Below are 20,172 nucleotides of genomic sequence, written 5' to 3'. Positions count from 1 at the left end.
TGCTGAGAGAATAAGATTAGGAAATGAGACACTTAACGTAGTAAAGGAGTTTTGCTATTTGGGGAGCAAAATAACTGATGATTGTCGAACTAGAGAGAATATAAAATGTTGACTGGCAATGGCAAGAAAAGTATTTCTGAAGAAGAGCAATTTTTTAACATCGAGTATAGATTTAATTGTCAGGAAGTTGTTTCTGAAAGTATCTGTATGGAGTGTAGCCATGTGTGGAAGTGAAACATGGACGATAAATAGTTTGGACAAGAAGAGAAAAGAAGCTTTCGAAATGTGGTGCTACAGAAGAATGCTGAAGATTAGATGAGTAGATCACGTAACTAATGAGGAGGTGTTGAATAGAATTGGGGAGAAGAGAAGTTTGTGGCACAACTTGACAAGAAGAAGGGACCGGTTGGCAGGGCATGTTCTGAGGCATCAAGGGATCACCAATTTAACATTGGAGGGCAGCGTGGAGGGTAAAAACCGTAGAGGGTGACCAAGAGATGAATACACTAAGCAGATTCAGAAGGATGTAGGTTGCCGTTCGTACTGAGAGATGAAGAAGCTTGCACAGGATAGAGTAGCATGGAGAGCTGCATCAAACCAGTCTCAGGACTGAAGACCACAACAACAACAACAATATCCATAGTCAGTTTTCAGGTTGCACTAACTGTCGTTTCTGTCAATACCAAACGCGAAATTCTCGATTCCTCCAAAACAATCATTAGCAATTCCTTTATACTTAACCAGACGACTGCGCTTCATGTGCACTGCAAACAGAATGTAGTACACTGCATGATGTAGGTGACGTGCTGGACAGAGTGCAGTGCCGGGCGCGCAGGAAACGACAGAAAAGGCGTTCTACTTCCTGCTGCCCCTGGAAGGCCAAGGAGAAGGCGGCGATTTCCGGCCCAGCCCGACGCGCCAGTAACCCAGCGTCGAGAGTCCCCGCAAACAGCGAGCCGTTCCGTGGTCCCCTGTTCGCTGATATCCGGAATGCAGTCAGCTGCGTCTCGATGAAAGGCCGAGGGTTGATATCGAGCAGATTCAGTACACTGGCTTGAACAGGGAAGAGGAAGAATTTTGCGCGTTATTTTCTTTCAAAAGCTAGCCCAGTATTACCTGAAGTCGTACGGAACACGCAGTAAATCTGTATCAGGATCTGAGGACGAAAACTTGAAGCTCATCTCATCTCGAAGAAGAGTCGTGCATTCTAAACAGTGTGCGAGAGTGGCCCGATACTTCGATGACAGATAGCATGGCTCCATCCAGATACTGGCATAATATTTTATTATTGTGTTTCCACCCATTTCCAACTTGTTCCACTGAAACTACGAAAAATTGATGTATTTTTCCCGGCTCTACTGCAAATTTTAATCTACTACATCACCAGTAACTAAATACTTGATTATCAGTTCAATATTTTCTTAAAACTATCACTTTTGTGACTGATTTGATACCGCCCTATGTTTTTGCATCTCATGCTGACATTTGTATCTGTACGTAACTGCTACATTCAACATATTCTGTAATCTTTTTTGCTTATTCTAAACTTTGTCCGCCCCTGCTATTTCCACTGCGAACTTATCAGTAACTGGTGACTAGCAGATGTCCCATTGACATGCCCCTGCTTCACCTATGTTTCCTCAATGCGTTGCGTACGTCTTTTTTGATAGTATAACAGTTCAGACCCTTGTAGTTTCTTCTTCTCCGGATTTCTGATTATGCAGTTTTTTCTTAACTATTCTAAAGCCCAGAAGTAGCCCAATAAATACAGCTGATTCACTGTTTTCGACGTAAAGTTCCGATATTCGCCATATTTATTGCACAGAAGTACTGTATGTGACGACCATTACAGGATTACCTCCATCTCTTATCCAATTTCCCATAATGACTTTTCTCATCCACTACAGAACTACTAATTACAACGATATCTCCGAGTAGCTATCAGTTCAGTGATACCCGTTACAAAATTTAGGAAGGGTTCATTACTCATAAATGACGTGTAGCAGCCTACATACATCGAAAGTAGAAAATTTTCTGGAGGGAAGGCAAACTATTGATGATGCGGCCAGTTCTGGTCGACCATCATCAAATGTAACGTCAGACAATGTGAAAGAAGTAAGACAGGTGCTGCTACAAAATTACCAAATATCTCTAAGATTGATGTCGTCGGAATTGATAAGAGTTCTTTCGGTCATAATTTATTTCCATTTTTATTGTGCTGTAGAGATCTGATCAAAAGTATCCGGACACGTGGGTGAAAATTACTTAGCCGGCCGGTGTGGCCGAGCGGTTCTAGGTGCTTCAGTCTGGAACCGCGCGACCGCTACGATCGCAGGTTCGAATCCTGCCTCGGACATGGATATGTGTGATGTCCTTAGGTTAGTTAGGTTAAGTAGTCCAAAGTCCTAGGGAACTGATGACCTCAGATGTTAAGTCCTATAGCGCTCAGAGCCATTCTTGAAAATTACTTATAAGTTCGTGGAACCCTCCGTAGGTAATCTTGGAATTCAATATGGTATAGGCCGACCCTTAGCCTAGATGACAGCTTCCGCCTTTGCACACATACGTTCTATCAGGTGTTAGAAGGTTTCTTGGGGGAATGAAAGATCGTTCTTCACGGGATCCTGCACTGAGGAGAGGTATCGATGTCGATCGGTGAGGACTGGCACCAATTCGGCGTTCCAAAACATCCAAAAGGTATTCTATAGGATTCACGTCAGGGCTCTGTGCAGGGCAATCCATTACAGACGATTCTGCTACAGGCCGTGCATTATGAACAGGTGCTCGATCGTGTTGAAAGATGCAATCGACATTTCCGAGTTGCTCAACAGTGGGAAGCAAGAAGATGCTTAAAACATCAATGTAGGCCTATGCTGTGACAGAACGGGGTTCAACCCCCTCCATGAAAAACACGACCACATCATAACAACACCGCCTCCGAATTTTACTGTTGGCACTACACACGCTGGCAGATGACGTTCACCGGGCGTTCGCCACACCCACACCCTGCGAACGGATCGCCACATTGTGTACCGTGATTCGTCACACCACACAACGTATTATACTGTTCAATCGTCGAATGTTTACTCTCCTTATAGCAAGAGAAGCGACGTTTGGCATTTACTGGCGTGATTTGTGACTTATAAGCTGTTTTCTCACCTCCTGCCTAACTGTCATAGTACTTGCAGTGGATCTTGATGCAGCTTTAAATTCCTGTATGATGGTTTGCATAGATGTCTGTCTAGTACACATTACGACGCTCTTCAACTTTCGGCGGTTTCTGACAGACAACAGACGAGGTCGACCTGTATGCTTTTGTGCTGTACGTGACCCTTCAGGTTTCCACATCACTATCAAGGGGTGTTTATGAGTGTGGAAACCCCGCCTACAGGCGTATGACCCAATGACCTGACTGCGTTCGAAGACCGTGAGTTCCGCGGAGCGTCCCCTTCTGCTCTCTCAGGATATTTACTGACTACTGGGTACCTGGCAGCACGATGCACCTAATACAATAAAGCATGTTTTTGTGGGTGTCCGGATACTTTTTATCACATAGTGTATTACCAAGTTATTGTGTTTGAAAAGTAACGATGTTTAACTTCTTGTAATGCAAGAACTGCATACGATTCACGAATAACACCATTAAGACCTCAACTTTAATGAATGAATGGTTTATTCGGTACATGCTTTCATTTACATGACTGCCAAACCACATTTCAGAAATATTGTAATAAATTCTCTCTGAAAAGAATCCCCACCCTCTCTCTCTGCGTCAGTTCCTCTTAATTCTTATACAATTAACTTATCCTTCTACGATGACAAAATTGCCATAAACTGAGCACAGGGAAACTGACAATCTATATGCTAAACGTTCACGTCAAAATTCTGAGAATGGAGACTGCGTAAGAAGAATTGCGCTGTAGTCAGGTAAAGGGGAAGATGGAAATCCGAAATTTAGTATAATATAGGCCTACATTTAGTGATGTGAGTGCTAAGCTCAAAGGCTCGCGACAGATCGAATTATTTTTTTGGCAGAAACCACACTCTAAAATATTACATAGCCTAGACTTTGAGAAATCTAGCCAGCCGCTAAATCATCAGAGACCAGCAGTACAAACATATTAAATGTGATATGTATCATTCTTGTGCAACATACACTGAGATGACAAACGTTTTGAGACAGCGATATGCCCATATGCAAATGGCGGCAGTATCACGCTCACAAGATATAAAAGGGCAACGAATTGGCGGATCTGTCATTTATACGCAGGTCATTCATGTGAAAACATTTTCAACATTACTACCGCCACAGAACGAGATTCAACAGACTTTGAACGCGGAATGGTAGTTGCAGTTAGAGGCGTGGGTCATTACATTTCGGAAATAGTTAGGGAATTCAGTATTCCGAGATACGCAGTGTCAAGAGTGTGCCAACAATACCACATTTCAGGCATTACGTCTCACCGCGGACAATGCAGTGGCCGACGGCCTTCACTTAATGACCTTCTGCGTCTGCAGCGGCTCTCCTGTGTTCGTGACTGTATCCGTTGGACCCCAGAAGACTGGAAAACAGTGGTTCGTCAGATGAGTCCCGATTTCAGTTTCTGAGAGACGACGGTAGGGTTCGAGTGCGGCGCTGACCACACGAAGCCATGGACCGAAGCTGACAACGAGGCATAGTGCAAGCTGGTGTTGGCACCATAATTATATGCGTTGTGTTTACATGGAATGGACTGGGTCCCCTGGTGCAACTGAGCCCACTGACTTGAAACTATTATCTTCGAGTTCTTGGACACTATTTTCAGCCATTCATGAACATCATGTTCCTGATCAACAATGGGATTTTTATGAGTGACAATCCGCCATGCCACCGGGTCACAGTTGTTCGCAGCTGGTTTGATTGAAATTCTGGACAACTCGAGGGAATGATTTGGCCACCTAGATCGCTCGACATGAGTCCCATCGAACATTCATGGGACAGAGTCGAGAGGTCAGTTCGTGCACAAAATCCTACACCAGCAACACGTTTTGAATTATGGCCTGCAATAGAGGCAGCATGGCTCAATATTTCTGCTACGACCCGGTGAGTCCACGTCACTCGAGATGCTGCACTACACCGAGCAAAATGCGTTCCGACACGATTTGGGGGGGAGGGAGGGGGTGTATCCTATGACTTATGTCACCTCAATGTATGATACGCTTTAGAAGCTAAATAACTGATTAAAAGTGAAAAGCAAATAGCCCGTCCGGTTAGCTGCGCGGTCTGACGCACTGCTTTCCGGGCGAGAAGGCATGCTGGTCCCCAGCACGAATCCGCCCGGTGGTTTACTGCCGACGTCCGGTGTGCCGCCCAGTCTGTGGATGGTTTTTAAGGCGTTTTTCCATCTGTCTCGGAGAATGCGGGCTGGTTCTCCTTATACCGCATCAGTTACACTATGTCGACTGCTGTGCAAACATTTTCGTCACGTACGCGTACACCACAATTACTCTTACCACTCAAACATTTGGAGTTACACTCGTCTGGTGTGAGACGTTCCAGGGGGGGTAACCTGGGCCCTGAGTGCCGAACTACCGCACAAAAACCTTGGGTTCGGTGTGGGGCGGCGGTGGGGTGAGTGGACTACCTTAGCCTGTTGGGGTGTGAACCACTGAGGGATACGGCAGGGACGAAGCCCCTCCGTCGTTTCTAGGTCCCCAGTTCCATACAATGCAATACAAAACGCAAATAAATCAATGAAGATTTGGGATTGTGTAAAGACGAGTAAGGGCATAGTTGGTTTCTGTATGAATTAGCTTCCAGAATCTTTGGCTTCTTCCATCGAATCTAAACTAATTAAATTTATGTGACGTTTTGCTCTGAAATTTTTCAGTTTCTGTGTGTGAAGTCCTATGGGACTTAACTGCTAAGGTCATCAGTCCCTAAGCTTACACACTACTTAACCTAAATTATCCTAAGGACAAACACACACACACCCACGCCCGAGGGAGGACTCGAACCTCCGCCGGGACCAGCAGCATGACATTTTTATTTCTGCTGTTATTCACAAAACATTGTTCTTTGCGATAGCTAGTTTCTTCCAGTTACAAGATGGTAATAGGTCAAAATGCAGGTATTAATGCAGAGTTAAGTGTCTGGAGTCCGTCCTCAGTTTAAACGCAAGGTAAGTATTTCTTGGAAGTCGAGATCCAAGAAAGATCCGAGCGCGACGGAACGTAACTGCGAAAGACGTCGGGAAGGGGGCAATTATTATAGCCGAGCTGGTAGGGCGATCTCTGTAATCAGTGGGGAAGGGTCCAGCAGATCTGCTGGCGGCGGCAGCAGCAGCAGTGAGTGGAGTGCTCAACAGGGACCGACTTGAGCTGGCCGGACAGGACACCACACAGAGGGAAACACTGTGCGTAGGGAGGAACCCCTGCCAGAGGAGGAGGGTGGGTCGAGGGAAAAAATAAATAAACAGACGATCGTGCTCGGAGGAGCGAGGAGACTGCTGAGGCGCGGGATGCCGGCTACCCGGTGGGGAAAAAAGGGCGCAGCCCGTCCGCGGCTGCCCGTGGGTGCCCGGGGGCGGAACAGGCCACGGCAATTTGGACGGAGACGGCGCCTGCCGGTATGTCCGACGCAGCGCCTCGCTACCGGGCCACCTGCGCCGCTGCTGCTGCTCAGTCTCTGGCCCCCCTGCTGCTCACAAGTACTCTGCAGAATACCAGGTGAGGTGCTGCAGTCGGAAGATACGGATTCTAGATCTAGTATGGTGTGCGAAACTTAAGAACAAGAGTAACTATCACATGATGTGTCATTGCCAAGTACCATAGCTCGATGGAACTTTATCATACACAGAATGAACATTATCAACTGCTACAGTACAGAGCGGAAGGTAACTGAAAGAAATACGCAATGAGATGAACAAAAATGACGCTCTTATTCGAAGAGAATAATTCAATCTGAATGAACAAAAAAATGGTTCAATGGCTCTGAGCACTATGCGACTTAACTTCTGAGGTCATCAGTTGCCTAGAACTTAGAACTAATTAAACCTAACTAACCTACGAACAACACACATCCATGCCCAAGGCAAGATTCGAACCTGCGACCGTAGCGGTCGCTCGGTTCCAGACTGTAGCGCCTAGAACCGCACGGCCACTCCGGCCGGCATGAATGAACACAAAGAGCCTATTAGCCGAAAGGAATCCGATAGCCGATCAGTTCCAGTCTCCTCGCTCCTCGCTCCAGTCTTATCGTGCCTAGACGGTCAATATCGCGGTTGAATCGCGTCTGCATTGTTACTTTGTGCCAGTAAGAGCTCTCAACAAGGAAGTGTCCTGGCGTCTCGGAGTGAACCAAAGCGATGTTGTTCGGACATGGAGGAGATACAGAGAGAGGAAGGAAATGTCGATGACATGCCTCGCTCAGGCCGCCGAAAGGCTACTACTGCAATGGATGATCGCTACCTACGGATTGTGGCTTGGAGGAACCCTGACAGCAACGCCACCATGTTGAATAATGCTTTTCGTGCAGCCCAGGACGTCGTGTTACGACTGAAACCGTGTGCAATAGGCTGCAAGATGCTTAACTTCACTCCTGACGTCCATGACGAGGTCCATCTTTGCAACCACGACATCACGCAGCGCGTTACAGATGGTTCCAACGACATGCCCGATGGAGCGCTCAGGATTGGTATCACGTTCTGTTCAGCGATGAGTGTCGCATATGCCTTCAGCCAGACGAAACATTCGCCTTCATGGACAACAATTCGCGCCCCTGTCGTGCACATCTTGTGAATGACTTCCTTCAGGATAACGATATCTCTCGGCGAAAGTGGACAGCTTGTTCTCCAGACATGAAGCCTATCGGACATGCCTGGGATAGATTGAAAAGAGCTGTTTATGGACGACGTGACACACCAATCACTCTGAGGGATCTACGCCGAATCGCTGGTATGCCACCACCAATACCGGCACGCATCAATGCAAGAGGACTTGCTACTGGGTATTAGAGGTACCGGTGCCTACAGCAATCTGGACCACCACCTCTGAAGGTCTCGCTGCATGGTGATACAACATTAATGTGTGGTTTTCATGAACAATAAAAAGGGGTCAAATGATGTTTATGTTGATCTCTATTTCAATTTTCTGTACTGGTTGTGGAACTCTCGGAACCGAGGTGATGCAAAACTTTTTTTGATGTGTGTAAATAGAAAATAATGTACAATATTACAACAGTGTTGTGTTGATTTCATTCATAATGCAATAAATATTGTACCAAGATCTGACGGAACAGTCAGTCAGTGTAATTACACTGAAGTCGCCACGACTCATGACGGTAGTTAGGGCATTACAGAAGGCAGGATGAGGTTCTTCGTAAGATGCTGGAACACCATAGACGGCAGTGCATTCTCTGCAATGTGCTCCCTTGCTGGCCTCAAGATTGGCAAGAATTCCTTGTGATAAGACGTTGCATTCTCCCCACCAGCGCGATTGACAACTGCTGGACGCTCGTTGGTCCACGTTGACGTGCTTTCCCAAATACCCCACATGTGTTCGATGTATTTAAGTTGGACAGGCCAGTCTGTTCCACGAATATCCTCTCGTTCCAAAAGCTTATCTACCCGCACTGTTCGATGCGACATGGTTTGGATTAGATTATTTGGGGGAAGAGATCAAACAGCGAGGTCATCGGTCTCATCGGATTAGGGAAGTACGGGGAAGGAAATCGGCCGTGCCCTTTCATAGGAACCATTCCGGCATTTGCCTGGAGCGATTTAGGGAAATCACGGAAAAACCTAAATCAGGATCGCCGGACGTGGGATTGAACCGTCGTCCTCCCGAATCCGAGTCCAGTGTTGATGTGACATGCATTGTCATGTATAAAAATGAAGCCACGCCCGAAACCATCGCTGAAAAGATGCACATGCGGAAGGGGGACAGTGTCACAAAATGGTTCAAATGGCTCTGAGCACTGTGGGACTAAACATCTGAGGTCATCAGTCCCCTAGAACTTAGAACTACTTAAACCTAACTAACCTAAGGACATCAGACACATACATGCACGAGGCACGACTCGAACCTGCGACCGTAGAAGCCGCATGGTTCCAGACGGAAGCGCCTAGAACCGCTCGTCCACAGCGGCCGGCTACACTTTCACAATAACGTTGACCAGTGAATGTACTTGTTCGAACATTTGGAGGTCAGTACACCCACGCAACATTATGTCTCCACACACCATAACATTTGGACCACCAAAACGATCACGTTCGACAATGCGTGCTCTGCCATTTAAATGTGGCACTTTCGCAGGTTACTCTTTCCTCCGCCTACTCACCGTCAATGAGCAAGAGCACTGCTCACGAGCCGAATTCTTGACCATCCTTGGTATAGACTGTAGAGCAAGAATCATTGGCACGTTTCCATATTCAGCAACGAGTAATACTTACGTTCGTGGTGATCAGGTCGACATTAACGTGTCCATAGACGAACTGGTGAGAAGTCTACATCTACATTTATACTCCGCAAGCCACCCAACGGTGTGTGGCGGATGGCACTTTAGGTGCCACTGTCATTACCTCCCTTTCCTGTTCCAGTCGCGTATGGTTCGAGGGAAGAACGACTGTCTGAAAGCCTCCGTGCGCGCTCTAATCTCTCTAATTTTACACTCGTCATCTCCACGGGAGGTATAGGTAGGGGGAAGCAATATATTCGATACCTCATCCAGAAACGCACCATCTCGAAACCTGGCGAGCAAGCTACACCGCGATCCAGAGCGCCTTTTTTACAGAGTCTGCCATTTGAGTTTGTTAAACATCTCCGTAACGCTATCACGGTTACCAAATAACGAAACACGCCGCTCTTCTTTGGATCTTCTCTATCTCCTCCGTCAACCCGATCTGGTACGGATCCCACACTGATCATCAATACTCAAGTATAGGTCGAACGAGTGTTTTGTAAGCCACGTTGATGGGCTACATTTTCTAAGAACTCTCCCAATGAATCTCAACCTGGTACCCGCCTTACCAACAATTAATTTTATATGATCATTCCACTTCAAATCGTTCCGCACTCATACTGCCAGATATTTTACAGAAGTAACTGCTACCAGTGTTTGTTTCGCTATCATATAATCATACAATAAAGGATCCTTCTTTCTACGTATTCGCAATACATTACGTTTGTCTATGTTAAGGGTCAGTTGCCACTTCCTGCACCAAGTGCCTATCCGCTGCAGGTCTTCCTGCATTTCGCTACAATTTTATAATGCTGTAACTTCTCTGTATACTACAGCATCATCTGCGAAAAGCGGCATGGAATTTCCGACGCTATCTACTAGGTCATTTATATATATTGTGAAAAGCAATGTTCCCATAACACTCTCCTGTGACACGCCAGAGGTTACTTTAACGTCTGTAGACGTTTCTCCATTGATAACAACATGGTGTGTTCTGTTTGCTAAAAACTCTTCAATCCAGCCACACAGCTGGTCTGATATTCCGTAGGCTCTTACTTTGTTTATCAGGCGACAGTGCGGAACTGTATCGAACGCCTTCCGAAAGTCAAAAACAAGTAGCATCTACCTGGGAGCCTGTATCTAACATTTTCTGGGTGTCATGAACAAATAAAGCGAGTTGGGCCTCACACGATCGCTGTTTCCGGAATCCATGTTGATTCCTAGAGAGTAGATTCTGGGTTTCCAAAAACGACATGATACTCGAGCAAAAAACATGTTCTAAAATTCTACAACAGATCGACGTCAGAGATATAGGTCTATAGTTTTGCGCATCTGCTCGACGACCCTTCTTGAAGACTGGGACTTCCTGTGCTCTTTTCCAATCATTTGGAACCTTCCGTTCCTCTACAGACTTGCGGTACACGGCTGTTAGAAGGGGGGCAAGTTCTTTCGCGAGAAACAGTGATGCATGAGACTCGTACCTCTCCATCTTTTGCAACCATTGCGTTAGAAGCTATTGTATATGATAACAAGCCTGATTTGGTAGTTGTTGAAGGAAGGCTGAATGCTTGCCAGTATGTGACGAGACTGATCATATTCTTCATGACCAGCGGGCCAAGTAGCATACTACACCAGTGTTATGCAAGCCGCCATACCCTAGTTTAAAGGACAACGCCTTGAGAACTATATGGCTTCTGAACTGACCTGACCAATCCTACGCTTCTTCAGGCAATAATTTACTAACAGCCGTATATATAGTAGAAATTTATTTTATTTTATGAACTTCTATGTGCTACCACACAGACTGTGTCGCCTGACCACCAAGATTTGATTCACGCATCCAGTTATATGGCTCCTTCCGTGTATAGCGATTTTACGAATATGACGAGTGGGTCTTGGAGATGGCATCAATGTAATGCCGAAACTGGTAGCACATAGAAGGTCATAAAATAAAATAAATTTCTACAATATATATGCGGCTGTTGGTTATTATTGCGTCAAGAAGTTCATGCCAGCCGTTGTCCCACGGTCCATAATGGATCAACGAAGTAGAGTCCTACGCTTTGTCGACCATTGCGATAGGAAGTATACTTTCAAACCGGTGTCTAGTTAGCAACCTCCATATACTGTTACAGCACATATTTGAGGCGTGGCACATTTCATACGAATCTTGATAATGGATATTACTTTTGAATGTAGTAAAAGTGTAATTATTTAATATCCATTATCCGAATATCTGCACGAAGCTTGATAAATATTGGACTGGTGTAGTGCATAAAGCATTAACTGAAGAGCAGAGCACTCGAAGTTCCATGATACAGTGTTAGGCATCATTAGAGAAATAAACGCTTACAGACGAACACACGAAGCTGTAGTCACCTGCAGCGGACATTTCACTGCCTGAGCAATGAGTAAGAACACAAAATCTTGATGATACGAAGCATTTCCGACATTGATTCTTAATTTTATATAAGAAGTTATAAAGTAATGTCTTAAGCCATTAGGAGACACCTATCAGGATGAATTCCTCTGTTTTGTGTCCTAACAAGATAAATGCAACGTTTATGAAAAGAACTGCTTTTACACGGTACCCGTTTTGGCTAGTTCAGACTACCCCCAAAACGCTGTGGAGACGGCGTGTCGCCGTACACAGGACGGGACAGGCGAGGGAGGGCTCCGCTGTCGTAAAGCGACTCTGGCGGCCGGAAATAAATGATGTCGGGGGCTGTTCGCTGATTCAACAAACAGGCCACGATTTATGGTGGACGCGGGGGGTCGCATGTTGGAATCGCTTTCCTCGGCCATAAACCCCGGTCCGGGGTAACCTCGTTCCAGATTCCGTGCTGCCGTTTTATTAGTAGAAGCTCCATCATGCCAGGTCACCTGTACTAACAACCTTAGGCCCTCTCTGTGTAAAGAGCTCCAAGCATCTAGCACAGCACTGGAAATTTCACACTTCCTCGCTCTTTATCTTTCCTCAGCCTGTCAGATGTTTATTTTCATTTCTTGTACAGGTGAATCGATATTATTTTATTGTTCATACTTCTTTGCAGTTTGAAAGGCATTCCGCAGTTAAAACACGTGAAGACATATATGCAGGTTTCGTTCTCGGTATTTTCTTCTGTTCCCACAGAAACCTACTGTAACACGAAAACCACCTTTTTACGAGTATAATCTGATGAATGATACAGTGTTGCTGCTGTTGTTGTTGTCTTCAGTCCTGAGACTGATTTGATGCAGCTGTCCATGCTAATCTATACTGTGCAAGCTTCTTCATCTCCCAGTACTTACTGCAACCTACATCCTTCTGAATCTACTTAGTGTATCCATCTCTTGGTCTCCCTCTATGATTTTTACCCTCCACGCTGCCCTCCAATACTAAATTGGTCATGCCTTGATGCCTCAGAATATGTCCTACCAACCGATCCCTTCTTCTTGTCAAGTTGTGCCACAAACTCCTCTTCTCCCTAATCGTATTCAATACCTCCTCATTAGTTATGTGAACTTCCCATCTAATCTTCAGCATTCTTCTGTAGCACCACATTTCGAAAGCTTCTATTCTCTTCTTGTGTAAACTATTTCTCGTCCATGTTTCACTTGCATACATGGCTACACTCTATACAAATACTTTCAGAAACTACTTCCTGACACTTAAAAATCTATACTCGATGTTAACAAATTTCTCATCTTCGAAAACGCTTTCCTTCCCATTGCCAGTCTACATTTTATATCCTCTCTACGTCGTCCATCATCAGTTATTTTGCTCCCCAAATAGCAAAACTCCTTTACTATTCGTTTTGCTTTTGTTGATGTTCATCTTATATCCTCCTTTCAATACACTGTCCATTTCATTCAACTGCTCTTCCAAGTCCTTTGCTGTCTATGACAGCATTACAATGTCATCAGCGAACCTCAAAGTTTTTATTTCTTCTCCGTGGATTTTAATACCTACTCCGAATTTTTCTTTTGTTTCCTTTACTGCTTGCTCAATATACAGATTGAATAACATGGGGAGAGGCTACAACGCTGTCTCACTCCCTTGCCAATCACTGCTTCCCTTTCATGTCCCTCGACTCTTATAACTACTGAGAGAAATAACGGAAACTACTATTTTATTTTATTTTTCTGTATCGGGTTAGGCAAATAATATCACAACCGGTTTAGACTTCTTGGTAAGGGCTCATAGGACTCGAAATGTATTTGCTGAGTGCAAATTGTTTGACATCAGCTGTATTAAGTACATATGTTCTGTCTATTGCTGCAGAGACTCAAACTCTGATTTTCACAATCGCGAGCGACCGCCTAAACTACTTCGATTTTCCGTGCACGCTCTTGGAATCGAACCAAATCTCCATATGTCACATTGTCCACTTCTTTACGCTATAGTCCACTACAGTTATCACCTAATGCTCAACAACATAATTAATTTAATACGACATTGTAGGACCTTTCTTATTATGAATACGATGAGACTGATGACCTCAGCTGTTAAGTCCCATAGTGCTCAGAGCCATTTTGAATACGATGAAAAGTTCGTTTGGAATGCATGCCCAAAGGAACACGCACTGCGGTGACTACAGCCGTTACGAAATACGTTAACAGTAGTCGCAATAATGACTAAGTGCAACCATCAGCTACAGAGTGGAATGACGACACTGGAAATTTGTGTCGTACCGGGACCCCAACCCGGATTTTCCCCTATATCGCGAGCGGTAGCCTTATCATTTGGCTATCCGTGCACGACTCACGGCCAAACCCAAACTTTCATATGTCGCCAACTATGCGTCTACAACTTGTAGTCATACAGACATTATGTGTATTCGCATACAGGTGAGACACTTTGTTTGAAAGTCGCTGCTTTCATGCTATCAGAGTAAATGCTTTTGCTTAAATGTGGGCAAAGCGGCCGTCTCGGTGTTGGCTCCTGGCCACTCTGTGTTGGGGAGAAACGCAAAAGCAGCGGCCGAAAGAAGATCTCCCCCGGTGATAATTACAGCCAGCCCTTATCAGACGGGCCTTGAAGCAGAAATGAAGAAAGGGAACAAAAAATAAAAATAAGGAAAAACGAAAAGCAGCCGAAGAGAAGAGGGGCAAGAAAAAGGAGAGTGGAAGAGGAGGAAATCCAACCCTGGAAGAGTTCTTTTTGATGACAGCGATGAGGTTAGACAGCGCGTGCACTACGAAGAAAATTTTCCATATTCAAAGCGAGAAGAGCAATGGGATTAGATCCCGCGAACGTTGTACAGGAACTGAGGCAAATAGTCTGAATTCTATTTGCGAAAAGTGTAATTCGAATTATGTTTCTCAATAATATTTATAAGGCAGGAGCATTTTGCTTTACTGAGGTTATGGGAAGTAGGCAGTATGTGAGGAGGGTTGTTGGGAGGAATATCCAAATGCATCGCCGACCCTACACAAGACACATAACAGGTCAGTATACTGACGAGTACAGAATGTACACATGGTTATCTATAACATTGAAATTACTAACTGATTGAAGGTTGAAATAAGAAACACAGTAACAGGTTACAATTATTCAGATAAAGAAAGACTCCTTAGATCCACGTAGTCCTTTAATGCAAAACTGTTGGCGGTGGAACAACGTACAAGGAAATTACTTGAAGCCAATATACACTATCTGATCAAAAGCATACGGACACTCCCAAAAACAAACGTTTTTCAGATTAGCTGCATTGTGTTGCCTCCAACGACAGGTATCCATTATCAGCGACCTCAGTAGTCATTAGACATCGTGAGAGATCAGAATGGGGCGCTCCGCGGAACTCACGGACTTCGAACGTGGTCAGGCGATTGGGTGTCATCTGTGTAAGATCCCCACACTCCTAAACATCCCTAGGTCCACTGTGTAGTGAAGTGGAAACGTGAAGGGACACGTACGGCACAAAAGCGTACATACCGACCTCGTCTGTTGACTGACAGAGAACGCCGAAAGTTGAAAAAGATCGTAATGTGTAATAGGCAGACACACATCCGGACCATCACACAGGAATTCCAAACTGCATCAGGATCCACTGCAAGTACTATGACAGTTACGCGGGAGGTGAGAAAACTTGGATTTCATGGTCGAGCGGCTGCTGATACGCCACACACACATCACGCCGGTATATGCAAAACGACTCCTCCGTTGGTTTAAGGAGCGTAAACATTCGATGATTGAACAGTGGAAAAACATTGTGTGGAGTGACGAATCACGGTACACAATGTGGCGATCCGATGGCAGGCTGTGGGTATGGTGAACACCCGGTGAACGTTTTTTGCCAGCGTGTGTAGTGCCGAAAGTAAAATTCGGAGGCGGTGGTGTTATGATATGGTCGCGTTATTCATGGAGAGGGCTTGTACCCCTTGTTACTTTTTGTGGCACTATCACAGCACAGGCCTACAATGATGTTTTAAGCATCTTCTTGCTTCCCACTGTTGAAGAGCAATTCGGGGATAATGACTGCATCTTTCAACACGATCGAGCACCTGTTCATAATGCACGGCTTGTGGCGGAGTGGTTACACGGCAATAAAATCCCTGTAATGGACTGGCCTGTACAGAGTCCTGACTTGAACCCTATGGAGCACCTTAGCGATGTTTTGGAACTCCGACTTCGTGCCAGGCCTCACAGACCGACATCGATACTTTTCCTCAGTGCAGCACTCTGTGAGGAATGGGCTGCCATTCCGCAAGATACCTTCCAGCACCTGACTGAACGTATGTCTGCGAGAGTGGAAGCCGGTAATCAAGGCTAAGGGTGGGCCAACACCACACTGAATTCCAGAATTACCGATGGAGGGCGCCACTCACTTGAAAGTCATTTCCAGCCAGGTGTCCGAGTACTTTTGATCACATAGTGTACATTGAGGTGGCAGAAGTCATAATATCGTGTAGGACCTTCTTTTTCCCGACAACGTGCAGCAATTCGACTTTGTATGGACTCAACAAGCTAAAGTTCCCCGCAGAAATACTGAGGCATGCCGCCTCTACAGTCATCCATAATTGCGAAAGCGTTGCCCGTTCAGGAATTTTTGCACGAACTAACCTCTCGACCATGTCCCATAAATGTTCGACGGGATTCGTGTCGAGCGATTTGGGTGACCAAACGTTCAAATTGTCCAGAATGTTCGTTGTTCATAGGAGCAACTGTGGCCCGGTGAAATGGCGTATTGTCATCCGTAAAAATTCCATCCTTGTTTGGGAACATGACGTTCATTAATGACTTGAAACGGTCTCTAAGTCTACAAATATCCAGATGACCCAGTCGATTCCTTGTAAACACTGGCCACATCATTATGGAGCAAGCACGAGCTTGCGCATTGGCTTGTTGACAACATGGGTCCGTCGCTTCGCGGAGTCTGCGCCACATTCGTACCCCACTATCTCCCTTACGAACTGAAATCGGGGCTCATACGACGGGGGAACGGTTTTCCAGTCATCTACGGTCCAACCGATATGGTCACCCGCCCAGACGAGGCGATGCAAGCGATGTCGCGTTGTTAGCAAACGAACTCACCTCGGTCGGATGCGTCCACAGTCCTCAACGTCAGTTTTCACCGCACTGTCCTAACGGACACGTTCATCGTACGTCCCACATTGATTTCTACAGTTATTTCATGTAGTGTTGCTTGTCTGTTAGCATTGACAATTCTACGTCACTGCCCTCGGTCGTTAAGTGAAGCCGTCGGCCACTGTGTCGTCCGCGGTGAGAGGTAAGGCCTGAAATATGGTATTCTCGGCACACCCTTGACACCGTGGATCTTGAAATACTGAATTCTCTAACGATTTCCGAAATGAAATGTCCAGTGCATCTATCTCCTGCGTCTGTCAGTTCCCGCCGTTCGGCCATAATCACGTCGGCAACTTTTTCACATTATTCATCTGAGTACAATGACACCTCCGCCCATGCACTGTCCTGTTATACATGTGTACGCGTCACTACCGCCATCTATGTATGTGAACACCCTTATCCTATGACTTGTCAACGGAGTGTTGTATTCATACGACATAGTATTCCACACATCGTCCTTCCGAGATACTATTCCATATATATCTACGACACTAGCATAGTGAGGTATTCAGGATGATTTTTTGAGTCATCAGTCATCTGACTATTTTGATGCAGCCCGTCATGGATTACTCATCTACGCCAACCTCTTCATGTCGAAGTGGCACTTACAACTTACGTCCTCAATTACTTGTTGATGTATTTCGATCCTCATTTTCCTCCACAGTTATTACCCTCTACAGCTCGCTCTAATATCATGGAGGCTAAGACTAGATAACTTAACCCTTGTCCTATCACCCTGTCCTTTCTTCTTGCCCATAATTCCCTAACTTCGCCGATTCTGCAGGGAACATCTTCATTCCTTACCTTAGCAGTTCTCCTAATTTTCAACATTTTTCTGTAGCACCATATCTCAAATGCTTCGATTGGCATTTGCTCCCCGTTTCCCACACTCGATGCTCCACTGCCGTACAGTGCTGTACTTCTATTATATAGTCTCAGAAATTTATTTTTCAAATTAAGACCTATGTTTAATACTAGTAGAATTCTCTTGCCAGTTATTGTTTGCTAATCTGCTTTTTATGTCCTCTTAGCTTCGTTCGTTTATTTTAGTTGCACAGTAGCAAAATTTTTTCATTTTGTATACTCGGTGATCACCAGTTTCACTGCTAACTTTCTCGCTATTCTCATATCTGTTACTTCTCACTACTTTCGCCTTTCTGTGATCCGTTCTCAAATGTTCATATGTGTGTGAATTCATAAGGAACGAAAGTGCTGAGGTCATCGGTCCCCACAGTTACAAACTACTTAAACTAACTTAAACTAACTGATGCTAAGAATAACACACACAACCACGCCCGAGCGAGGACTCGAACCTCCGGCGGGAGGGGCTGCGCAATCCGAAACATGGCGCTTCAAACCGCACGGCCATTCGGTTCATTCTCAATCAATATTCTGTAGTTAGTAGACTTTTCCTCTTTCGTTCAACAGATCCTGTAGTTTTTATTTACTTTCACTCAGGCTAGTAATGTCATCAGCGAAACTTATCACTGATTTGGTTTGACTCTGAATTTCAGTCCCACTCTTGAACCATTCTTCTATTTCCTTCATTGCTTCATGTATTGATTGGATGGTAGGGATGAAAGACTGCATCCGTGTCTTACATCCTATTTAATCCGAGAACGGCGTCCTTAGTCTCCCATTGTTGTACAAACTGCGTATTACCCGTCTTTCCCTATAGCTTGCTCCTCTTTTTCGCAGAATACCGAAGTAAATCGCAACGTTATACACCGCCGAGCAGATTTCCTACGTCGTCAAAACTTATGACCGTGTCTGTTTTTCTTCATTTTTGTTTCCACTGTCAACATCAACGACAGTACTGATTCTCCGATGCCTTTACCTTTCCTGAAGTCAAACTGGTTGTCATCTAGCATATCCTCAATATGAGCATTTTTATTGACAGAAACTTGAATGAACGAGCTGCTGACTTGACTGTGCGATAGTTTTCGCTCTCACCGGCTCTATCTGTCCTCGAGATGCCATGGACGACTTTTTCCGAAAGTCGGATGGTATATCGCCGGTCCCATTGATTCTGCACTTCATCGTGAATAGTCGTTTTGTTGGCGTTTCCCCCGGTGATTTTAGAAATTCCGATTGAATGTTATCCATCCATTCTGCCGTATTTGATCTTGAATCGTCGACAACTCTTTTACATTCTGATTCTATTACTGTTCTCTGTCTGCCCCCTGTCGACTCCTGTTGCTTCTTCTATCACGTCATCAGACGAATTTCCCTCTCATAGAGGACTTAAATGTAATCTTTTCACTTATCCTCTTTCTCCTCTCCATTTAACAATGGAATTCCCATTGCACTCTTAATATTACCACCATTGCTTTTAATTGCACCGAAGATTGATTTTAATTTTCTGTGTACTGAGTCAGTCCTTCCGACAATCATTTCATTCTCGATTTCTTCACATTTTTCATCAAACCATTTCGCCTTAGCTTTTATACACTTCTTATTTGTTTTGTTTCTAAGGGACTTTTACTTCTGTATTCCCGAATCTCCGTGCATATTTTTGTACTTTGATCATCTATCAACCAACTAAATTATTTCTTCTGTTATCTGTGGCTTCTTCGCAGTTACTTTCCTTATAGGGACGTTTCCCTTTCCAACTTCTGTGATTGCCCTTTTTAGAGATGCATTCCTCTTCAACAGAACTTTCTATTCTTCATGGTTGTTTCTATTGCCTCAGAGAACTCCAAACGTATTTCCTTACTCCTTAGTACTTTCGTATACCACTTCTCTCCTCATTGATTCTTCATGACTATTTTTTAAAATTCAACCTACTCTCCATCGCTACTAAATTGTGATCCGAGTCTACAGGTTACTATTATTCAAATAACAGAAAGTCTCAGCGGATCCACGGTAACGTTTAGTAGTTGTTTGACGGCGGTGGACCAAAGTACAAGGAAAATGTATGGAGCCAATATTGTTGTAATCATACGATGTTATGTTCCACGCATCCTTCTTTTGGCTCATAACCGAGATAGTATTCCATACGTCCCTGTAACACTAGGAGAGTAAAAAAAAATATTCAAATGAGTGTGAAATCTTATGGGACTTAACTGCTAAGGTCATCAGTCCCTAAGCTTACACACTACTTAAGCTAAATTACCTTAAGGACAAACACACACACGCATGCCCGAGGGAGGAGTCGAACCTC

The sequence above is a fragment of the Schistocerca gregaria genome, chromosome 2 (assembly GCF_023897955.1).
Source record: "Schistocerca gregaria isolate iqSchGreg1 chromosome 2, iqSchGreg1.2, whole genome shotgun sequence".
In the NCBI taxonomy this organism is placed as follows: Eukaryota; Metazoa; Arthropoda; class Insecta; order Orthoptera; family Acrididae; genus Schistocerca; species Schistocerca gregaria.
This window is presented reverse-complemented; position numbering follows the sequence as displayed.